This window comes from Podarcis vaucheri (assembly GCF_965113315.1).
Source record: "Podarcis vaucheri genome assembly, chromosome: 3".
In the NCBI taxonomy this organism is placed as follows: Eukaryota; Metazoa; Chordata; class Lepidosauria; order Squamata; family Lacertidae; genus Podarcis; species Podarcis vaucheri.
The window spans coordinates 122,037,609-122,059,768 of NC_138761.1; the positions used below are offsets into that span (position 1 = coordinate 122,037,609).

Here is a 22,160-nt window from a genome sequence, read left to right on the forward strand (position 1 = left end):
TAAGAACCCAGTAATGGTCTCCCACCTTCCTGCCCCCCTTTCAACCACCAACCCCAAATCGGTTTTTGATGAAATTGCCCCCCATTTTCATTTATCTTCATTGACTTTGGTATGAACTTCCCTGTAAATATTTCTTGCATCCCTACCTGAGCATTTTAAAAGTTTGTATATATTCATTTTAATTATTTAAGAAATTTCTATACTTCTCATTAAGGAACGCAGGTGGCGCTGTGGGTTAAACCACAGAGCCTAGGGCCTGCCGATCAGAAGGTTGGCAGTTCGAATCCCCACGACGGGGTGAGCTCCCGTTGCTCAGTCTCAGCTCCTGCCTACCTAGCAGTTCGAAAGCACGTCAAAGTGCAAGTAGATAAATAGGTACCGCTCCGGCAGGAAGGTAAATGGTGTTTCCGTGCGCTGCTCTGGTTCGCCAGAAGCGGCTTAGTCATGCTGACCACATGACCCAGAAGCTGTATGCTGGCTCCCTCGGCCAGTAAAGCGAGATGAGCACCGCAACCCCAGAGTCGGCCACGACTGGACCTAATGGTCAGGGGTCCCTTTACCTTTACCTTATACTGCTTATTTATTCATATTTCTGAGTGGTACGCATAAAAACAATTCACAGAAAACCTAATCATCGAATTGTGGAGTTAGAAGGGACCACAAGGGTCATGTAGTCCAACCCCCTGCAATGCAGGAATCTTTTGCTCAGTGTTGGGCTCGAACCCATAACCCTGAGATTAAAAGTCCCATACTCTACTGACCTAGCTATCCCAGCAGTCAAAATTAATTGCCCAAACAGGGACATGGACCCTGGACCCTCAGATTGAAAGTCTGATGCTCTACCGACTGAGCTATCCAGGCAATAAGACAATAAAAATAATCATAAAACCAAACATTACCTTAAAATGCCTGATGGAACAAGGAAGTCTTATTCCTGGGCCTGAAGTTCAGTCAGGAAGGTGCCTGTCCACTCTCAGCTCCACCGTCTCGAGCCCACTAAACCGAAGGCACAGATTCTGGTAGTTACAGACCATGGCATGTGAGCCATGGGAGACCACCAACAAAGACTGTCCCGAAAACCTCAGTGATAAGGTCGGGACATAATGGATCAGGCGGATATTAAGATAACCTGGACCCACGCAGTAAAGAAAAACATGCAGATTAAAAGCCAATTGTACTTTAGAGAACTTTCCTGCTGAGCATTTAAGCAAACGTTTAAAACATTTCTGTGGGGCAGATAATTTTACAATAGGGCAGAACATAAACCAATATCTGCTATAGAAGACCCAAAATTTAAAGTTAGGTAATTACCTCAGGTCAAATAAATTAAAATCCACATAGATAAAATGCAAAAGTCTTATTCATCATATCAGTAAATATTAAGAAACTAGTTACAGGTAGGTAGCCATGTTGGTCTGCCGTAGTCGAAACAAAATAAAAAAATTCCTTCCAGTAGCACCTTAGAGACCAACTAAGTTTGTTATTGGTATGAGCTTTTGTGTGCATGCACATGTCTTCAGATACACCTGAAGATGTGTGTATGCACATGAAAGCTCATACCAATAACAAACTTAGTTGGTCTCTAAGGTGCTACTGGAAAGATTTTTTTTTATTAAGAAACTTTCCTGGATATGTATTAACAAATTATCATTTGCGCCATTTGTCTGTCAGTCATTTCCAAGGGAACAAATATTGATATGACAGTTTCATGTAACAATCTATTTTAAATGTAAAAGTTTTTCAGTTCTAATACGTGTGAAATCAAGATTTGACTTTAAAAAGTTAAATTTAAAACCCACACTAATACTCTGAAATGCTTGGAAACCTTGAAAATGTTCTTCTAAATCCTTTTGATGGAAAAGGACTAGGCCTGGAATGTTTGTGTGTGTGTGGAAGGAGACAACTTCTGTCATATGACTGAAAACCTTTAATTCAACAACTTGCCAGTATGTGCCAGAAATAATGACAATTGATTTACATTTGTTTCAAGTAACTGCAAAAAAAAAAAAAAAAAAAAAACCACCATACTGGGGAGGGAATTGGCCTTACAATAAATTGTGCACGCTCTCTGCTATGGTTTTCTGCAGAGGTCTGCCAAGTCACTGAAGTTTTCACTTTGTTTTCAACTGAGGAAGGGGAAAAGGCCCTTAGTGTAATGGCTTCTCTCACTGGTACATCTGCAGTATGTTACACCTCACCTGAATCAAAGTGAAAAAGGAAAGCTGTCTAATAGCAGGTCCTATTTACACCAGATATCAGAGCAGGAGAGGTGAATATGAGAGCAGTGCGAGGAAATGTCAGCCTGAGCTGAGCTGAGGAGGGAAGGCTTTGTGAAGTTTGGTGTGTTCGTGTAAGAGCAAAACGTCAGTCAATTCTGCTTTCTGTGCTCAGGGAACACCAGCCAACACTACAAGGAGGCAACTGCAATTCTTACCTAGATTGCTTTGTGAAATGCTGACATCTTCCTAGCTTGTTCTTGATCCCAGCATTAAACCCTATCTACTCAGATGCTAGGAATGGGCAGGTGGGGGTATCCTGCCATCATGGCGGTCGGCCAAAGCCACCCAGAAATTTAGATTATTATAGGATGTCAACAATTTGCATACGTGTTAAGAGGTGAGTGTCGACGATGCATGTGCCATTACATTAGCACCAAATCCTATTTGATTAAATAGTTGATTATTATTGGGAGGGGGGTTGGTAAGGTGGTTTCAGCCCTGTCTCATTGGGTCCTTTAATAATAATAATAATAATAATAATAATAATAATAATAATAATAATAAATTTATTTGTACCCCACCCTCCCTGGGATTGGGATTTCTTGTAGAAAGAAATTAGTGCTGCTCTTGGGGTTTCTTAAGTTGGTGAGGAACTGGGTACCAAAACAACCGGTTGCAATTGGGAGACACCAGAGCAGCATGCAGGAATGTAAGTGCAATGCCTTTGTTTGTTTTCCCTGTCTCAAAGGCAATAAAATGCATTTATTTTACTCATTTGTATATAAACAGTGGGAGGAGAACGGTGGTGATTCCAAACTCATCTTTTAGAGGCCGATGTTCAGCAAGAAGACTTCTCTCCTTCCACTACCTTACGGAGAGGTTTGTTGGCATTTTAATTTTGTTTCTAGGAAAACGCCTGGCACTCTACAGACTCTGTTTGTTCTGTCTTTCCTTTCTTTCCCCTCCACATTGCTTATCTGAATATATATGCCTGCCCTTTGCTCAGATTTATGGGTTGGGGCAGTGCTGTGTGTATTTACAGTCTCCTGACCTGAAGACCTGGAGCTGAACAAGCGAGGGAGGAAACCAGGGCCCGTTCCATAAACAGAGACAGATATGAGGGGGAGGAAGGAGGCGCTGCTAGCACTTAACATTTTTAACTTCTTGACCAAGTGAAGGAATTAGCGATTAGATTAGAGGCAAAGAAAAATGAGAAACATGGTTAAAGATCTTTTGGGGGAGTAAGAGATCTGTTTGGGATCTGGGGTGGATTCTGTGTTTCTTAAGAGAGAACAAACGCCAAGATAGCCGTAATGAACTTATTCAAGTTGTTAAAAATAAATAAATCAAGGTATGAACAAGATTTCAAAAGTTTTAAAGGCACTCTTTCTTTAGGTGAAATAAAAGGAAATCTTTTAAATGCAGGCCAAGGTGGAAATGCAAGCTGTTACTGAGGCAGAGTTTGGTCATTATGAATATCTCCTATTTTTCATGTTTCTTTCAGAGTTTTTTTGAGTCAAGGCTTGTTTCGGATAAGATGAGCTGAAGCTAAAAATGGGGATGTCTTCACACTGTAGGCAGCGAATGCTGAAAAAGTGACAGTGATCTGAATTTGTAAAGGAAACGTAAGTTTGAAGAGAACCCGCAATTCACACAATGAAAACATCGTGTTACTGTGATGAGCATTTTGGATGAAACACTAAACAAAATGGCATTTGTTTATTCCAGATTCCCTTTCACTATAAACAAACCAATGACTAAGTATCATAGATATATCTAAGCAGAGACCAATATTTGAATATTTATTTTACAGACATGTCATAAAAGTTTATTTTACAGACATTTCTTAAAATTGAAATTGTATTTTTTTGGGGGGGTGCAGGGGCGGCAATTCTGCTGTAAATTATTTCCCATTGCTTCAAAGGTCTCCTCGTTCTATTTAAAACAAGTCGCAGGTACATTTTCCCTCCCTTTACAAACCTGGATAATCCATTTAAGCTTTGCTATTTGAGAGAGTCTGCTTCTCACTCACCAGATATGGCACATTCAAATGCATTAAATTTCAGGCTATACTTTTTTCAACTACTGTGAACACATCCTGGGTGGGTGGGAAGAATTGGTTCGTGAGGCTTTATTAGCTGCGAGCCCCACACCTGGGTAGCAAACTCAGACGAGTCTACAGTTAAGAGATTGGGTCTGCTTTTTAATAAATGTAAGAATTTGGTATTGTTCGCACTAGTGCAAAATTGAGAAGGGCCAACTTAATAAGCGAATGGATGACTGAGGCAGAAGCAGGTGAGCAACATAATGTGCAAAACAAAACAAAACAAAACAAAACACATTCCTCCCTGGAATTTGTTTATTTTTAAATGTTTCAGAGTCAACATTGCAACTCTCTGCTTGCAAATGCAGGCGAGGGAGGCACTGCCTGTGAGAATTTTGGAGGCGATTACTCAGCTTCTAACCTCTTCTGCTTTATTGTTTGTGCCGTTCTCCGTTTGCCAATCAAATAATTCTGCCGCTGCCCCCCTTTTTTTCGTATGGTGCATCCCGTAGCAACAGTACATTTGGCCTCAACCATTCCGAACGGAGACCTATCTATGCCAGGGGAGGGGGGAAAGCACCACAAAGAACATTGAGATGAATTACTCCATTTTATGAGCCATAAAAGTTTTATTCATCTTGACACTGAAACAGGTTTAGGCAGTGAGTTGACACGCCTTAAATAAATAAGTGGAATTAATTCCCCTGCTCTTGAAACAATAGGAGCATGCCTGTACTGCGGGACAGCTGCCCACGTTGTTTTTCGTTGCTGCTTGATATCGATATTATTTGTGTGTGTTTCTGCGCATCTTCCTCTGGGGTCTGCTTGATCCACTTCAGATTCTTAGCCTGTTTTATTAGAGGTTGGAAAAGGTTCAAGACCTGGTTGTACCAGCGCTCCCACCGACAGCTCAGGAACCAGTTTGGCGTCTGGTTTGTCTGTTGTTTTACTGCTGACCTTCAAATCAACTTTCACCCCTGACCCTCGGAGGCATCTATCATGACAAGAAGCTGTTTAACACAAATGGTGCCCATTTATAGGGGAAGAGAGTCCGAAAATTTCCTTTTTATGAAGAATTGGGGGGGTGCGCTGCGTTGTGTGTTTGGAGTATTATTATTATTATTATTATTATTATTATTATTATTATTATACCCTTCTTTTCTCACTCACCACAGGTGAAATCCCTCCTAGCAGCTGGCTTATGAAATAATGTGAGGGGAGGCCTTAATGAGCTGAAAGCACCCTCAGCTGGAAATAAATATATGCAAATGAGATGCACAAACAAAGGCGCCTGGACAGAGAAATATCTGCAATTCCGGCAAAATGCTGCCTGCAGCTAGAAGATGAACAGCTTTGATAAATTGGTAACAGAAAGCACCTTTTTATCCCGCAGCTTGTTTTACATTGCAATAGACCATTGTCATTGTGACCCATCGGAGCAGGCAAAGGTTTCTGCGCTGTTTGGGGCAGGGGGGACAGGGGGGTGGGAGTCTTTAAACACTTGTTTTTAAGACATTCATGAAATATAATCAATGTGCTTATTTCGTTTTGGAAATGGGTATTTATTTTTTCCACACTGGAGATGGTCAGGTTTATTTTACCTCTTCTTTGAGGACATGGCATTCAATACTGTGTTGTTTTGGTATATTTCACCTGCCGGTAAACGTTGCTGCATAAGGAAGATTAATTTGTTGTTTGAGATTTTACGGGGAGAAAACTCGCAAGTGGACAGCTAGTGAGAATCAGCATTGAGGCAAGGGAAGGTGTGGAGAAAACAGGCACTTTAAACATTTGCGGGGAAAGCACCCAAACAGGCAGCTTTAATGAAGGCAATCACGTCTCTAAATTCAAAGACAGACATGGAACATGCTGGTTTTAATAAGCTTTTAAAGGCAGTCTCTAACTTTCCAAAGGCTTCCTTTGCAATGTGATTGTTTGGGATTCATATATTGCCAAACACATTCACGTAAATATGTTTCCAAAGCATACGGTGGAAGTACCATATCTTTAAGAAAACGTGTTGGTTTAACGTCTGAACTTTTTGCAGATGTAAGAACATTCTCAGAACAGTACACTCTGCATGACTGAGCCATGCAAAGTTTAACTTCAACCCATCTATTTTTGCTTAGCAATTTTTGATATTTAAATCCTCGTTGGATATAAAAATATAATTTAGAAGCTTGTAAAAAAAAAAAAAGTTGCATGAATCAGTAATGTATAAATCTAAACACAATATACTGGTACCTAACCTTGTAAATGATACTTTTATATGGACTTGTTCATTCAGGAATTGTCCTTCAATTTTTTGTACATAGAAAAAAATCATTTTAATGTCTGGGTGTTTGCAGCTGCTACCACGAAAGTTCCAAATTTTGGAGTCTCAAATCATTCCCCCACCACACACACATTTAGTTATCTGTTTGGGAGAGCTTCAAAAAAAATTTAATACAATCATATAGATACAGATGAAAATAAGCATTTCCATGTGCCTTGTGCCTGTGTACACATGTATGTAATATTTTCATAGCATACAATACTCTCTTGTTAATCCTAGTTTCTGTGTCTTTGGAGCCTCAAGAGTTAAACGAAGCCTGGGTGTATTAAGGAGAATTTCTCCTCCCACCCAGGTTTGAAGCGACTGCATTATTACATTCAGTTGCTGTTGTTTAGAAAGGGCAGACAGCATCTTAGGCACAGAACGATGAAATTACAGCTGAGATTTAGGTTAGCAAAAGCAGCCTTCCGCAGGCTTTTATGATTCATTATTTCCCATTAAATACAGTATTAGAAATGTACACCAGATAGCTCATGGTTGCTGCTCTCAGAGCACATTATCTATATTACACAGGCCTGGGGAGCAGAATTAGAAAACTTTTGGGGAATGAGCAATATGTGTTTGCTGATAGAAGTACCATATGGCTCATCTTCATCAATTGCTTTCATTGCGACTCGGATGCTGAAGAAATTAAAGTTTTATTTGATGTGGCACGGCTTAATGAACTGTCTTCTGTTAGGAAAATTGAATATGTTTCCTGTTATTTGAGTGCAGAGCCCTCACGGTTTGCGGCTGATGAGGGATGCATTATGTATTGTTTATTTAGCATTTTAAAAACAAAAGCAAAAATCCTGAAGAAAAAAACTGTTTTGCATTGAAGTTATATTTTCAAATTTTTATCCGTGTATTGCTTTACCTCATCCTCACATTCAATTTATTTTCTGCTTATTGTTTAAATGCCAGAATGATTGTATGTTTTAAAATGGTCTTTGATATGCAGTGTATATTATATATCTTGTCTAATTCCCACATTATCATTTTTAAGGAATATAGAATCACCATTAATAAGAAGGAAACACGTCTTATCAGTTTGATTTGCTTTTGATGACGCTGTTTCCATCCCACAACCACTGAGGAGTTTTAAATGCTTCAGCAGTTAGGTGTTGAGATCTGGTTTCTGTGAACATAAATGCCAAAAATGGGACAAAGGAAAAATCTATATGACTGTCCCCAGAACTCTAAAAATGTCTGAACATTTTCTGAAGGAGACATCTGTGGATTGCAAGACATTGTTATAAAGTTGCACCAAGCTGTTAATGACAACATGGTCAAAATGGTAAGGGAATATAATGAAAATGTGAACTATTATCCAATGGTCTCTTTCCATTCAGGTTAATTAAGTTCCAGCAACAGAGATGAATTTGGCATAAAAACTGTAAATATAAGATGTTTAAAATGATGCAATCAAACACAAAAGATAACGTTTGACATTTGTAGCAAAGTTGTATATTACGGTAGTTAAGTCACTAATTAGTGGTTCAACACAGACATGTTTTAATTTGGGGGAGGGGGAAAGGCATTTGAATAACTGGAAATTTTCCAAGGTCTTTGAGAGTCAGCTTTGATCAAAGAAAAGGAACCCCCCCCCTCCTTCTCCTAAAGCTTTTCTGTACTTGCATATCAACCATAAATAAATAAACTTTAAAAATGAAAACGTTTAGATGAGCCCATTTTTCCACATCTTGCAACACTCGAGAGTTATTTTTCCAAATGTAAAAAGCTATTTGTCACTTGCCTCTTCCGGTTTTTAATTATTTATTTTATTTTTGATGGAATCTGGCAAATACTACCATTATACAAATTCTGTTGGGATCCAAATACTATCCATTAAAAGAACACTTTCTGTTATGTTTATAGTATTTGTGCCAAAACTTGCAGCTTTTGCTCAGGAAAACTTTTACGACTGACATCACAAGGCAGTTCATATGAGGAGTGTCTTTGTCTTTTGCTGAATAGCTGTTGGGCAATTCCAGGATACTACATAGAAACCTGTCTTGGAGAAGAAATGGTGAAAAGTGATATCCTCCTTTCTTTTTCGTTCTACACTTGCCATCTTTAAGCAGTCACAACTGTCTTTCCCTGTGATCTAGAATTAACTAAATTGCAATGAAACAGACGCAAACATGCAGAGCAAAGGCTGCTGAAGCCACACAAAAAGTTTGGTTTAAAACAGTGGCGTTTCTTAGTGAAGAAGATGGCGCGTTTTATGAAACCCTGTTCCATGACAGGCACCTCCTTTGAGGAACACCATTATGCATTGTTATCAGCGTGGTGTAATTTGACTGTTGACAAAGTATCTGTGGCAGTGAGAATGAAAGCAGTTAGAAGTGTGTCGGATTGTAATCAAAAAGATGCTTAGCTGTGCAACACTGCTTCTTGAGCAGATTTGAATCAACATTGCCTTGAGGGGACATGCACATACAAAAAAAAAAAAAAAGTCCATTAATTTTTAGTGAGAAAATTAGAGTGGCACTTGATGAAGTGAAATTTGACATGCGTTAATTGCTCCACAGCTCTTCTAATTAGAGATTTTCAAATTCTTTTACTCCTGTCAAAGTGATGCCACATTGTCTTAGTGGACAAAGAGTAAAATTGCAAATTGGGCGGATCAACATGGAGTAATAAGACTTGCTTGTGCTTTATTTTGCTAATGTCAGGATTTGAATTTTGTGGCTCTGCTTACAAAAGTGAGGCAGGAAACTAACAGAAAAAAGAGCATTTTATTGCAACATATATATGTACAATAAAACAACTTTCAGCTGCTGTCTCATCAAACCTGAATGGAAAAGGAAAAATACAATGTACTGAATTTTGAACTACACCTTCTTAGCCTAATTCACGGCTTAGTAAATATGAATTGCTGCTATATTGAACTTAACAGGGTTAAACCTGATGTAAGTCCCAGTATCCTCTTCAACTGGGCTGTGGATCAGGCTGCTAATAGCTTATCTTAAGCCGTATGACCTCTTCAATTCGATTTTTGTCTGTATTAAAGCAAATAGGGAAGTGCAGGGGACGCATTGGTTCTTAATGTACATTTTAAATATGCAGTTTAATAACTGAAGACAAACAAGAATACAGTGAAATTCGCATTTTCTCTAGGGCAGAAACACAAGTAAGCTGAACCATGCCTCTGGTGTTATCTTGTGAAATAGTAAATGTACAGTATTGCAAATGCAAAATGGATCTTAAAGGGTGATTTTAAAGCTGCTGCTCTTTGCTAGCCCTTGAACCCTTTCTTAATTCATTAACTTATTGAATTTTTTTTCAATTTTCCATTTTCGTGCAATAACAATATTAATGCTAGGGCCAAGGCTTGATTGGAGCTAAATTACTTGTTACCTGCTGGCATTTATTTATATGGCATTGAATTATAAAGCTTTGCTATTGTCATGCCTTGGGCGAATTGTTTATGACACCAGTAATAGGAGTAATTGTTATTGTTGAAATTACCTGTCAGCTCCCCATAGCAGTGGCCCTTGTCCCACTGACAAATAGTGACAGGGGAGAGGGATCCTCCACGCGTCCTCCTGATGACTTCTCCTCTGATAATAAGGAGTGCAGGGCCTCTGATAATTTGCCTGTCACTGCTGCGTGTGGCTTAGAGAGAGTTGGCCAAATTGTTGTCATTCACTTTGACAAAGACAGCAAAATGCTCTTGAGCAGGAGGGAGGTTTATCAAAATAAATGAAATTGCTTACACATCCTTTGTTTAGATTCCACCCCCTTCCCAGCGGCTTTGTATGAGCCTTTTAAAATTGCAATACATTTCTTATCATGGCTACTCGAATCCTCTGCGTGCCACAGGAAGAAGCCTTTGGCAACTTGCTGTCTGCTAAGCGAGAAATATTCTCAAAAGGCGAATCCACCCAGAATGGTTAGTTACACTGAGCTCAATAATTATAAGCAAAATGTTTGGTTCTTTTAAACCAGCTGTTTGTTTGTTGTTGCATGTTGTCATGTGTGTGTTTATCCCCACACCCTCCGGTTTTGGTTTTTTTATATATATAACTTCAGGCAAAAAGCTCATAAACAGATTACCGCTTTTAACACTGAAATTGCAGTGATGCTCAGCTTCTGCCTCCTTAAATCATGATGTCTGTCTCGGAAACCGGGACTCTTCCTACAACACCATGTGATTCCTGCACAGAAATTAGTATGTCCTCTAGAGGAAAAGCTTTAGCATCTTAATAAGCAAGGACTGTTTTCAGTCACAGGGAATTGGTGCTCACAAGGAATGCGAAGAAGCAAAGCAGCTTTGCTGTGCAGCGAAGACTTTTGCTTTTCTTAAATCCTCTGCCTGGCTGGTGGAATTGGGATGATGTGGGCTGCAGAGAATGGTCATATCTGTCAGATGTTTTTAACCAATTGGATTGTGCTATTACTGAGAAGTGTGCTCTGATTTCTTCAACACATTTGCCAGCTTATAGCTGCCAAAGCTGATCGTACATTTACGATGTTCCAAACAGGATATCCTTATAAACTCCCTCTCGGTCCAGTTGAAGGGATGAGGCCGATTCCTTCTTTTAACCCATTGTTCTGGGATAGCAATAATTACCTGTATCTTGGTCTCCGTCAGCTGGCCAGATCAGTATACTTTGCCTCAAGGGCTCCTTAAACTTGTCCTTATCTGATGAGGAAAACCTATTTAACAAGTCACTGTTGTTGCATAATTTCCTTGGCTCTGACAATGTGGTTTTGTGGATGTAAATATCTGCAGATGAGAGCTGACTGTACACAGCTGGGACAGGCATTTGTTTACACGGATGCTGTTTCTTCTGAAATCAGGTTTGAATCCTGAGAGAACTTGTGGGTGTGATGCTAATCCACTTCACATGGCTCAAGGGGGATAACCACACAAGGAAACAAAATGTTTGATCCACAAACCAGTTAAACTCCCCTGCTTGGATTTTGGCCTGTCAATAGCAAAGCCTTAAACTGTCTATTCCAGAAAATGGTCTCATTGGAGTAAAAAAGGAGAGCTCCAAAAGTAAGTGTTTTATATATGCCAATTAGCTGTAGAGGATTTTCTTGAGAGTCCTGTGGAAGTTAGCAGGACTAAATCCACCTAAATCTAATATATTAAGCTGCTTGATAGACATTCTGAGGGGGAAAACAATTTTAGCAAAATTATCAGGTACATTGATTTTTACCCTCAAAATGAGCATAGTGAGTTAAAAGCAGACAACATTCATTTAAGTGGAGAAATACTGTGATTTGTATGTAAAAAAAAAAATGAAACGTCCTACATTTGATTAAAAACACTTTCTTAAAAAAACATTACAGATATTTGTGGATCAAATATTTAAAGATTCCCCTTTCACTTCATGTAATGAAGAGGATATATCCTTAAAGTGCTGAAAGGCTAATAAAGCCTAAGATTCAGGTAGCTGGTTGTTGTTGTTGTTGTTGCACAGTATAATCTGGAGGCGGGGGCTAGTTGAGAGCAACATATGTAGTCCCAAGAGGAAAAATACAATGGAAGATGAACATATATATTTAAAAACTTGACATATTTCATTGCTTCACTTATCTGTACCAGTTGATGTATTCTTTTATTAGGTTTCCTAGAAATCTGTGCCGTGTTTTTTTCTCCCTAAAATCACAGTACATCTTAAATGGATTGCATTATTCCAGCTCACTTTGACGTGCACTTATTAACTGTACTTTTATTTTTATCTCTCCTCTCCCCCACCACATCTTTCCTCTCAACACTGAACTATATATAATTGCATGTGGAAATGCAAATGTAAACTTTTAAACAATAAAAATTGGCTATGAAGGTGTATTATTAAAGTGAAAGAACAGCAAATCCATTCCTTTTTCCTTCCATGAAGGATCTTGGAACCTTCCATCCTTGTCAAGGGAGATTGGACGAATCACTTTTACTGTTCTAAATAAGGCAATGCGATGTTAAGAAAAATGTCAGAAACAAATCTCTCCGGATTAAAGTAACATTTCTGCATCATGTCAGCCTCAATAGCCATGCTTAATTTTTTGCATAAATTTGGTGGGCTATTCCTTGCTTAACGTTCAACATATAAACAAGCAACAATTATTATTATATGTTTAAGATTGCTGTGGATGATAATCCACAGTGAGCGTTGTTGTTTTTCTAACCTTGTGTTATTTTTCAGGATGCATTTTGTTATAGGCTATAAATAAACTGTAAACTATACAATAACCCATAAAAGAAACTTTATGTAATTTAATATGAATGTGAAGCTTAGGGAGGAAAGGAGGGGGGTGATAAGTTTCCCCCCCCCAAAGTTACTCCCATGTTATTTTTTTGAATAAACTGGATTAACTGTACTTAGAACAGCAGATAAGGAACATATTTCTGTTGGCTGAAAACATTCTTGAGGATTTACACAATCATTGCAATGCGCTTATGATTTTGGAGCTGTGTTTTCATATTTATGGAGTATGGAGCACACATATAATAAAGAACATTCACCTACCAAAATCTGGAATAAGAAGTTCATAAATTTAAAAAACGTAAAATTACATTTTAAAAAGGGGCCCCTCCCCCCCCTTGAATCCATGCTGAGAGCACCTGCTCTAACTCCTGATTTGTTGTAACCTAAATCTTCTACAGAAGTACAGACTCTGAAGCATCAGGCTTGCGAAATTATAGATAATAGTAAAACCAAATGGCAAACAAAATATAAGGTTGACTCTTTTAGGCAAATGGGTTTCAGTGGGCAATTCTTCCCCCCAAGCCTGCTGCCCTAAAAAATGAGAGGTTTTTAAAAATAAAAAAAGAATTTAGACAAATTTGCCTCTTAACCTTTAAAGATTTTCTGCCTATGCCTGTATGTCCTTTATTGCATTAATTTTTTATTTAAATTACACCATTAACTGGATATGAATTTATCAAGAATACATATATTGATTTATAAAACACTATCATTAATTATTATAATAGCTAGATGTGGCTGGTATTACAAAGCCATTTAAAGGTTTTTAATATAACTCGGACATACATAGATAGATAGACATTATGGACAAGACTACAATTTAAACTGGCTACCAACAGTTAATGAAATCCATGATTTATATTCTGCTTGAGAGACTGATTAGGTTGTTGCTTTGTAAAACTATTTACTTTTGTGTCATTTTTCAAAGAACGTCTTATTTAGAAAAGAAGAAGATGAAGCCAAATAAAATATCATCCCAAATTCACCCAGTAGTGGTTTAAATGCAGGGAATATTTTATAATAGGAGTTTGGGTATGTATCATACATGCACATTCCAATTTTAGTGTTCTGTACAATTTTACATGCTCCTCTGCTGAAATAATTTTCTCTTTGGTTTTAAAAGATTATCACATGTATTTTACTCTGTAAAGTGCCCTGCTGGTATAGATTTCCTAGGGTATACAGAGATATAAATATAGATATAATTTTAAATTGTGGAAAAAAATGGGACTTACCTAAATGCTTCATAACAGACAGTCACAGAAAAGAGTTTGATTTAAATTGCAATCTGAAACAAAGAGGAAGGGAGGCACAAATAAGGAATGATCTAAAGAAGGCCAAAGCATAGAAGACTTTCATATTTCTGACAGTGCGTTAGTCAGTTATGCAGCAAAGCTTTACATCTTTTCATTTTCAGTGTTTCTGAACTGCTTGGTCGGATGAGTCTCTGTATATGAAACACTCCTTTCTGAAAACGTGTGTTACCGGTATACTGTGCTTTTGCTGTCAGCTAGGCAAACCTAAAAGCTATCTGAGGAGATTATCTTCATCTGATGAGTCTAACAATTGTCAGCCATCCCTTAGGGTTAACCAATAGGCTCTTTTCAGGCTATCCTATGTATTAACCATTCTCATGCTGAAATGTTTTTTTAATATATATTTATGGCATTTGGCCTTTCCCCAGGCATGGTGTGTTGCTTTATATGTATGCAGAACCCAGTTAAGTTAAAAGACTACTTCCTTGCATGTGTCTCCAGCCATCATGTGACTTAGGCATATGCCTTGAGTGTTTTAACAAGCCAGCCAGCTTCCGCTCAACTCTCTCCAAATTATCTAACCTTAAATAAAATGCGAACTCTTACAACTTGATTCTTTTCTTTCCAGGTGATATTAATCCATAGTGTCCTGTATAACAACATTACGAAACATATTGCTATTAGATTTTCAAAAAAGTTATTTAAAGATGGTGGCTCATCTGTATTCATATTTAGAGGAAACCTTCTTGGTTCTGGGAAACTGCTGATTGCAATGCAACAGGACGGAGCACAATGGGCACGTGGCTATCCACAGGGGGCCGCTGGGTTGTGTGGGGGACCTCCTATATATGTACAGCTGGCTGTGAGTTATACAAGGAACACCCAGTCCCAGTGGCGTAGTGTGGGGGGTGCAGGGGGGGCCGGCCGCACCGGGCGCAACATCTGGGGGTTAGGGTTAGGGGGCGCAAATCCACGGGTTAGGGGGCGCAAATTACTTGCCTTGCCCCGGGTGCTGACAACCCATGCTACGCCACTGCCCAGTCCAGGATGATAACATCGTAATTGTGGCTGCTGTGAACTGGCCACAATGTGGACTGGCTGACTCACCTCTCATTACTGTCAGCCCCTGGTCAGTATAAAAGGCTTCCCAGCCTCCACTCGTTCTACAAGAATGAGTGTCGAGCCGTGCCATAATACCGACATGGACTGCAACACGTGTGTTGCGGTTGTACCACTGTGCACATCGCCAGGCCTTCTGGGCACAGGAACCTACGCTGCATCACCCTTGCCTTTAGGTAGCTGGCCAAGAATGCCATGGCACATCCATGCGCGTAGCTAGGATTTATGTTATGGAGGGCCAGACACCCACCTGTCATCATCCTCTGTCTAGCAAATTCAGAATGAAATGTCTGAACAACAGTTGTTTTAAATTATTCTCTTTTGACACACACACCCCCCCCCACCAAGCACTCAGAAAAATCTGTCAAAACCTTTCTACAACTTCTACTTTTAGTTAAGTGTTTTTATTTATTAACTTGATGTGGGGGGGGGGCAGCAAGCCCCCTGCCCATGGGCACATCATAGTTTTGGTCTGATAACAGGGATTTCCCCGTCCCCATGCTCAGCAACACTGGTGTGATGGAACAGCATTGCAACCAAGTAACTTGTTTATGCAGGTGACAACCTATATCCCTTTAAAAAAATGCTAAAGTTCTAATATAAAAGTCATCTTTAAAGGAAAGAGATCCTATCCCAGATGCCACAGGTCCCCTATTTTCAAGAGGGGAACATCACACTTCATGGTATATCCATATAACAGAAGATGGCAAGAAAGATAGACCATGGAAAAATGGTGCGCATCAAAAAATATGTAGCTCTCTGTATATTCCTTGCAATTTGAAGGTGTTGGTTCTTGGATGTTGTAGAAAATGCATTTTTGGCGCGAAAAAATTAATTTATCTAGTAATTCCTTTACAGCTGCATACACAAGAACAGACACTGGCAAGAAACCACTCTCTAAAGGTATCTGCAAAGTACTCTTTAAAATGAGATTTAATCAAAGGAATCAACCAAAGTCTCTAGAATTATGTTCAAATGAATCAGATAGAAGCTAGAAAGTTGAGATGGATTGTGTAAAAGGGTTATTTTTACCAAATGGACTGTGGATTTTCCTGAAATATCCCATACCTTTAATGTAATAAAATACTCAAATGTTTCATACTTTTTAACACTGAGTTTGTGTGATTCATCTGGGATGTCTTTTCTTATGTGCATTTATTTCTCAGTAGGGATCATCTATCATTCAGCATCCAGGACACAAGGTAACAATAATTTTATATTAATTTTTGCCTTCAAGGTCTGTAGCATCTTTCACAATATTCTTAACATGGAAGCAAATCCAGCTAATATCAGTGAAACATGCTTCAGACTGAATGAGCCTGTGACCGCAGCCTTTGGACAAATGTCTTCAAACTTCTAAATGCAGATCACTTTCTTTAAAAACATGTCTTGAGATTCGGGGTAATGGTCCACATTACACAGAGACTACCAAAGCACTTCCCACCCGGATGAACAGTCTTGTGGTTCTAGGACTGGGCTACCCAGGCTTCAGAAAAGGTCTTCAGCCATTGCAGCCCATGGACCAAACATTCACTTCCGCTGATTTGATCTGCATTTAGTGTTTCCGTAGGTGAATAATTTCAACAACCACAGCAGACAGCTGCTGATTACCAAGATATATCTCGTATAATCTCAACATGATGCAATTTATGCACAACTCAAATTGTAAGGGACCTTGATGGCCACGTAGCAGAGCCCTCTGCTAAATACAGGATCTGTATTGGAACAAAGTGGACTTGTATGTTAAGTGTGGCCATGCCTGTACCACATAGGAAAGAAGAAGTGTATTGTCACCATACAAATTGCTATTGGCTGTAGCTGGTGATGCAGCCCAATTTCCATAATTGTAGCTGGTCTGGATCATACTGTGGTGGAGAGCTTGTGTGTGTGAACTTGCTTCCACTATGTTCTAATGGAGAGATTATGCATTCTTAAGTGTCTGATTTAGTCCATTCAAACCTTTTGCCTCTGATCACAGCTACCTGATGGTATATTTACACAGGCTATAAAAGTACTAGCTTGATAGACTTAGCTGCTGCCCTGATCATTTCTTTCTTTCTTGCCCAACACCTTGGTCTCTTTCCCCTGTTTGTGACCTGCCCTTTTTTTCTGGACCAGACACAGGCAGGTTGAGAGGTAATAAGAACCAGATGGACATAGTGCAGAAATTGCCCAAATGTGTATGAGAATGTGGGGAGCTGTCAGGCATGGAGAGAGGCTGGAATTTTTCAGCAATAAAATGGGATTTATCACCCACTCTACCACAGTCATTGCCGACAACCGTTTACCTTGACAGGAATCCCATACCAATAGGCCACTCTGATGCAGATTTTTTTTCCTCCCAAAGAGTGATGATTGGTATTTGTTCTAAGGCTCAAATAGCCTGCACTGAAGGTGAAGCATTAGGCCAAAGTCTTGTATTCCCTACTGAGGCAAATGGACCTGCTAAAATAAGTTCCTTCCACAAGACCTGTGTAATTGAAACCAGAGTGAGAGAATTTGATAAATGGCTTGACCCTGAAGGAATGTTAAGGTCATAAATTTTCATTGCGTTCCCTTCTCCCCTCCCCCCCTTTTTTTAATATATTGATTATAGTTAGTATTTGTCTCAGGATTTTTCAACAAGCTTTCAGATCATCAGACATTGTCCAAAGCAGTGCATGGGAAGTGAAGGGTGGGAGGTTAAACAACAATTTTAAAAGCTTCAGGTGGTTCTTTACCCTTAGCTTTTGCAAGGATGGAAAAAGACACCCGGTCCAGTGGTAATGAGGGTCGTCATCCTTGTACTACATTAATTAATGCCATGGCATGGGGCTGCAGAAAATGCAATTCAACATAATAATGAATATTATATTTTCGCAAATCATGGTGAACTTTACGAATAAACAGGGCAAAAAAAATTAAAAGGTTTGCATATCATTTGCAATAATCTGAATTTGCTTTGATGTCTTATCAAGAGTGGCAATAATTTCATTTTATCTAAAAAAAAAAGCTATGGTTCTGGGTATTTGTTGCATAAAATACACATATGTTTTAGATTTTAAAAAGGTAAAAAAAAAACAAGAAAGGATTCAAGAGGTGGGGGAGAGAAAAGGAAGGAAGCAGAGCACACACCAGCAGCTTTCTTACATCTGCCACTATCACTAAGGCTGAAATTATACATGCATTTTAAAGTGCTTTAATTATCACTCAGAAACCTTCCCCCACTTCATTTAATGTGCATTATAACAATTCACCAGTTATGTTACTCCTGATTTAAATATCTCACCCACCCTGCTAGGTCAACCCCCCCCCCACTTGCCTATCCTGAAGGCTGCCTGCTATCCCACCTTCCTCCTGCAAATCATGGTAACACGATCCATTCTATCCCTGTGACAACTCTCCTGAAATCCCAGAAATATTCCCTTTGCTCATCCCATTGCCATGTACTCCACTATTCTCCCTACACCACAATGAAACGGGCATAAGGGAAGGAGAGGGAAGCCTTATGAGTTCCACTGGTGCTCATAATTGATTGATTGATTGATTGATTGATTGATTGATACTGTGCCCACCATGCTGGTACACACACATGTCCCTTTGAAGGAAAACAGCACCAAAAGCTCCCTTTCCCTCCTCACAGCAGCAGCAATGGCGGAAAAGAAAGGAGTGGACTTTGCTTAGTGTTAATAAAATTGCCTTGAAGCTGCTTTCTCCTGAACTGGTCCATTTCAGCAGGAACCACAGGAAGAGGACAGCTTGGGGACATCTGCATTGGTGATGCTGACAAAGTATTTTCCTCCTGCTTCCATACAGGGGAAACAAAGGCTTTTCCAAATGTGTACAGTTCTATGGGAGGTGGGGAGAGTGATGGGTGGAGGACTGAAAATGCACTTCAGATGGAATGCTCTGGTCAGAGGTCTATTTAAGAACATGAGGCAAGTGAATTTGGAATAACAGAATACATACACACCCAGTGGGAGAAAGACTTTTTTAAAAAGCGACATGCTTTAATTTTAATGAAATCTGTCATATAAAACAAGCTAAAATAATAGCTGCAGAGCATAATCTGTTACTACGATTATGCTTCATAGTTCATTTCCTTTTTATGTTTGTGGGTATACCTGGAGATAATGTAGACACCTACATTATAATGCAGTATAATGCAGTATAATGGACGTGGGTGGTGCTGTGGTCTAAACCAGTGTTCCCCAACCTTGGGCCTCCAGCTGTTTTTGGACTACAATTCCCATCATCCTTGACCACTGGGTCTTGTAGTCCAAAAACAGCTGGAGGCCCAAGTTTGGGGGACACTGGTCTAAACCACTGAGCTTTTCGGGCTTGCCGATCGGAAGATTGGAGGTTCGAATCCCCACGACGGGGTGAGCTCCCGTTGCTTGGTCCCAGCTCCTGCCAACCTAGCAGTTTGAAAGCACACCAGTGCAAGTAGATAAACAGGTACCACTCCGGCGGGAAGGTAAACGGCGTTTCCGTGCGCTGCTCTGGTTTTGGTGTTCTGTTGCGCCAGAAGCAGCTTAGTCATGCTGGCCACATGACCCGGAAAAACTGTCTGCGGACAAACGTCGGCTCCCTCGGCCTGTAAACTGAGATGAGCGCTGCAACCCCAGAGTCGTTTGCAACTGGACTTAACTGTCAGGGGCCCTTTACCTTTACCTTTTTATGTTATAATGTAGACACCTCGTTACATCTAACAGGGATGCCATTTTTTTGACTTAACTCTAAGGGGTATGTCCAATGGTTGTGTAAGGAGAAGACAGCTCACACAATCTCTCTCCTCCCTGCGCCCCCAACTCACATTCCTCCACACACACAAAATGCTCCGCATAAGGACTAGTGAAGCAGAACTTTACTTACGGAATACATTTCTATCTTGCTGCTCCATGGCTCAAGATGTTGTAGGAAAAGAGCATAGCACTTACTTCTCATGCAAAAGGTGGCAGGTTCACTCCAGGTGAAACACTGGGCAGCCTCTGACATTCAGTGTTGATGATGCTGAGCAAGGTAGACCAATGGTTTGGCTTGATATGAGGCACTTTCCTATGTGCCAAACCTGAAGGCATCGTGTGCACTTCAGAGCTCTTGAACCCAGAAAGAAATATATTTTTAAAAGTTTAAAAATTGTCCAATAGCACCTTGTTGTTTAGTCATTTAGTCGTGTCCGAATCTTTGTGACCCCATAGACCAGAGCACGCCAGGCACTCCTGTCTTCCACTGCCTCCCGCAGTTTAGTCAAGTTCATGTTAGTAGCTTCGAGAACACTATCCAAGCATCTCGTCCTCCGTCGTCCCCTTCTCCTTGTGCCCTCCATCTTTCCCAACATCAGGGTCTTTTCCAGGGAGTCTTCTCTTCTCATGAGGTGGCCAAAGTATTGGAGCCTCAGCTTCAGGATCTGTCCTTCCAGTGAGCACTCAGGGCTCATTTCCTTCAAAAGGGAAGCAGCACCTTAGAGACCAACTAAGTTTGTTCTTGCTACAAGTTTTTGTGTGCATGCACACTTCTTCAGCTACACTGAAACAGAAGTCACCAGACCCTTGTGTATCTGAAGAAGTGTGCATGCACACGAAAGATTATACCAAGAACAAACTTAGTTGGTCTCTAAGGTGCTACGGGACAATTTTTTTATATATTTCGACTGTGTCAGACCAATACAGCTACGTACCTGACTCTAGAACCAGAAATAAATGAATATGACTATAAATATTTTCACAAATACAGAACAGCAACACTGGACAAGACCAAATATGCATGTCATTAAACCTTGTGAATCTATTTAACTTTGATGCTGATTTCTTAATATATATCTATACAAAAGCTCCCAGAGCATTTTACATTAAACATAACTGCAGCACTAAAACAGTATTATAAGACAACACAACATTCATCAATAATATACAAAAATTAATGCAAGAAATTAGCAACAGTTCCGTAAGAACACCAGTAAAAGCCAAATCAGCTCTTACAATTCTAGAAAGCAAGATTCTCACCAAAAGAAAATAGGATTTGCCTGCTTTCTCACAGAAGGAGGAAGGGCGGACAGACAAATCTCCCTGAGCAATGGAATTCCATAATGGAGGTGCTGCTTCGAAGAATTCCACCCATTGATGGTAGGTGATATTTGTAACAGGACCAGATCTGAAACTCTTAATGAAAAGGCAGAATTTCCTTCAAGAACTATGATTTCTAGAAACGAACAAAAGTGAGAAATGTAAAGGGTATCCTTTGTAACACTTTTGTTTGTTTGGTTTTCTTGCAAAATAATAGTAACAACAACAACAACAACAGTAATCATAGTGTTTCTGCTTATATTTTCCAATCTCTTAAAATGAAGAAAATCAGCTGAAAATAACAACCCTACATGCACTTCCATACACTTGAATATTCCATTTCCAGGTTTGCATGCAGTTTAAGTTCTTAACTCTATTACCGGGGGTGGGGCGGGCTGTGAAATATCATCCAAGAAGGCAAAGTAAAATGGCCTGTTAGAATGAAGGTTCTCATATGTTTCTGTATAAATATTTTAATAAAAGTTGTAAAATAATGTGCATTCCTCTGTTTTATGCAAGACAGGCTTAGGATCTGATAAGCATATAATCCAGATTGAATGTATGTTTCTGGCTTGATTCCTCCTCACCACCAAACACACAAAGAGAGAGAGAGATTAAAATGTTTCTGTGCGCTCACACTCAGGGAAATTTTGTGGCCAAGCTGTTTGAAAGAAGGAAAAAAGTATAAATCTCAGAAGTATAAATAAAATATGAAGAGAAAATGGCTTCAATCACTAACATTTTTGTAAACTAATGTTCAGCTGATGCAACTCAATTTTATTTTGCATCACATTAGTGTCATGTTGGTAATGACTGGCCTTTATTCACTAACAGTTTGAGTCAGCACTTTGAGACATTTTTCAAATTAGGTCATACGGCAAATTTGTAGCTGATACAAAGGTTGATTAAAAAGAGAGCTCCACAATTTTAAAGTGATGTTGTG

At 39.5% G+C, this 22,160-nt stretch overlaps 2 long non-coding RNA genes across 3 annotated transcripts in view; one reads left to right on the plus strand and one right to left on the minus strand.

The window, feature by feature from the left end:
- The first annotated feature begins 2,879 nt into the window (after positions 1–2,879).
- LOC309528852 lies at positions 2,880–16,275 on the plus strand. Of its 2 annotated transcripts, XR_014217921.1 has the most exons (6): positions 2,880–3,098; positions 3,724–3,844; positions 5,439–5,627; positions 7,584–13,830; positions 14,790–14,945; positions 15,101–16,275. It is a non-coding gene; the product is annotated as an uncharacterized lncRNA (long non-coding RNA). The 2 variants fall into 2 exon arrangements; XR_014217920.1 differs by having other exon boundaries at positions 5,439–13,830.
- The window catches only part of LOC309528861, a 94,737-nt gene continuing 85,008 nt past the window's right edge, over positions 12,432–22,160 (minus strand). Inside the window, exons 2-3 of the long non-coding RNA XR_014217930.1 lie at positions 14,034–14,086; positions 12,432–12,491 (exon numbers count right to left, since the gene is read on the minus strand). This is a non-coding gene — a long non-coding RNA (uncharacterized lncRNA). The remainder of the gene's footprint in view (positions 12,492–14,033; positions 14,087–22,160) is intronic.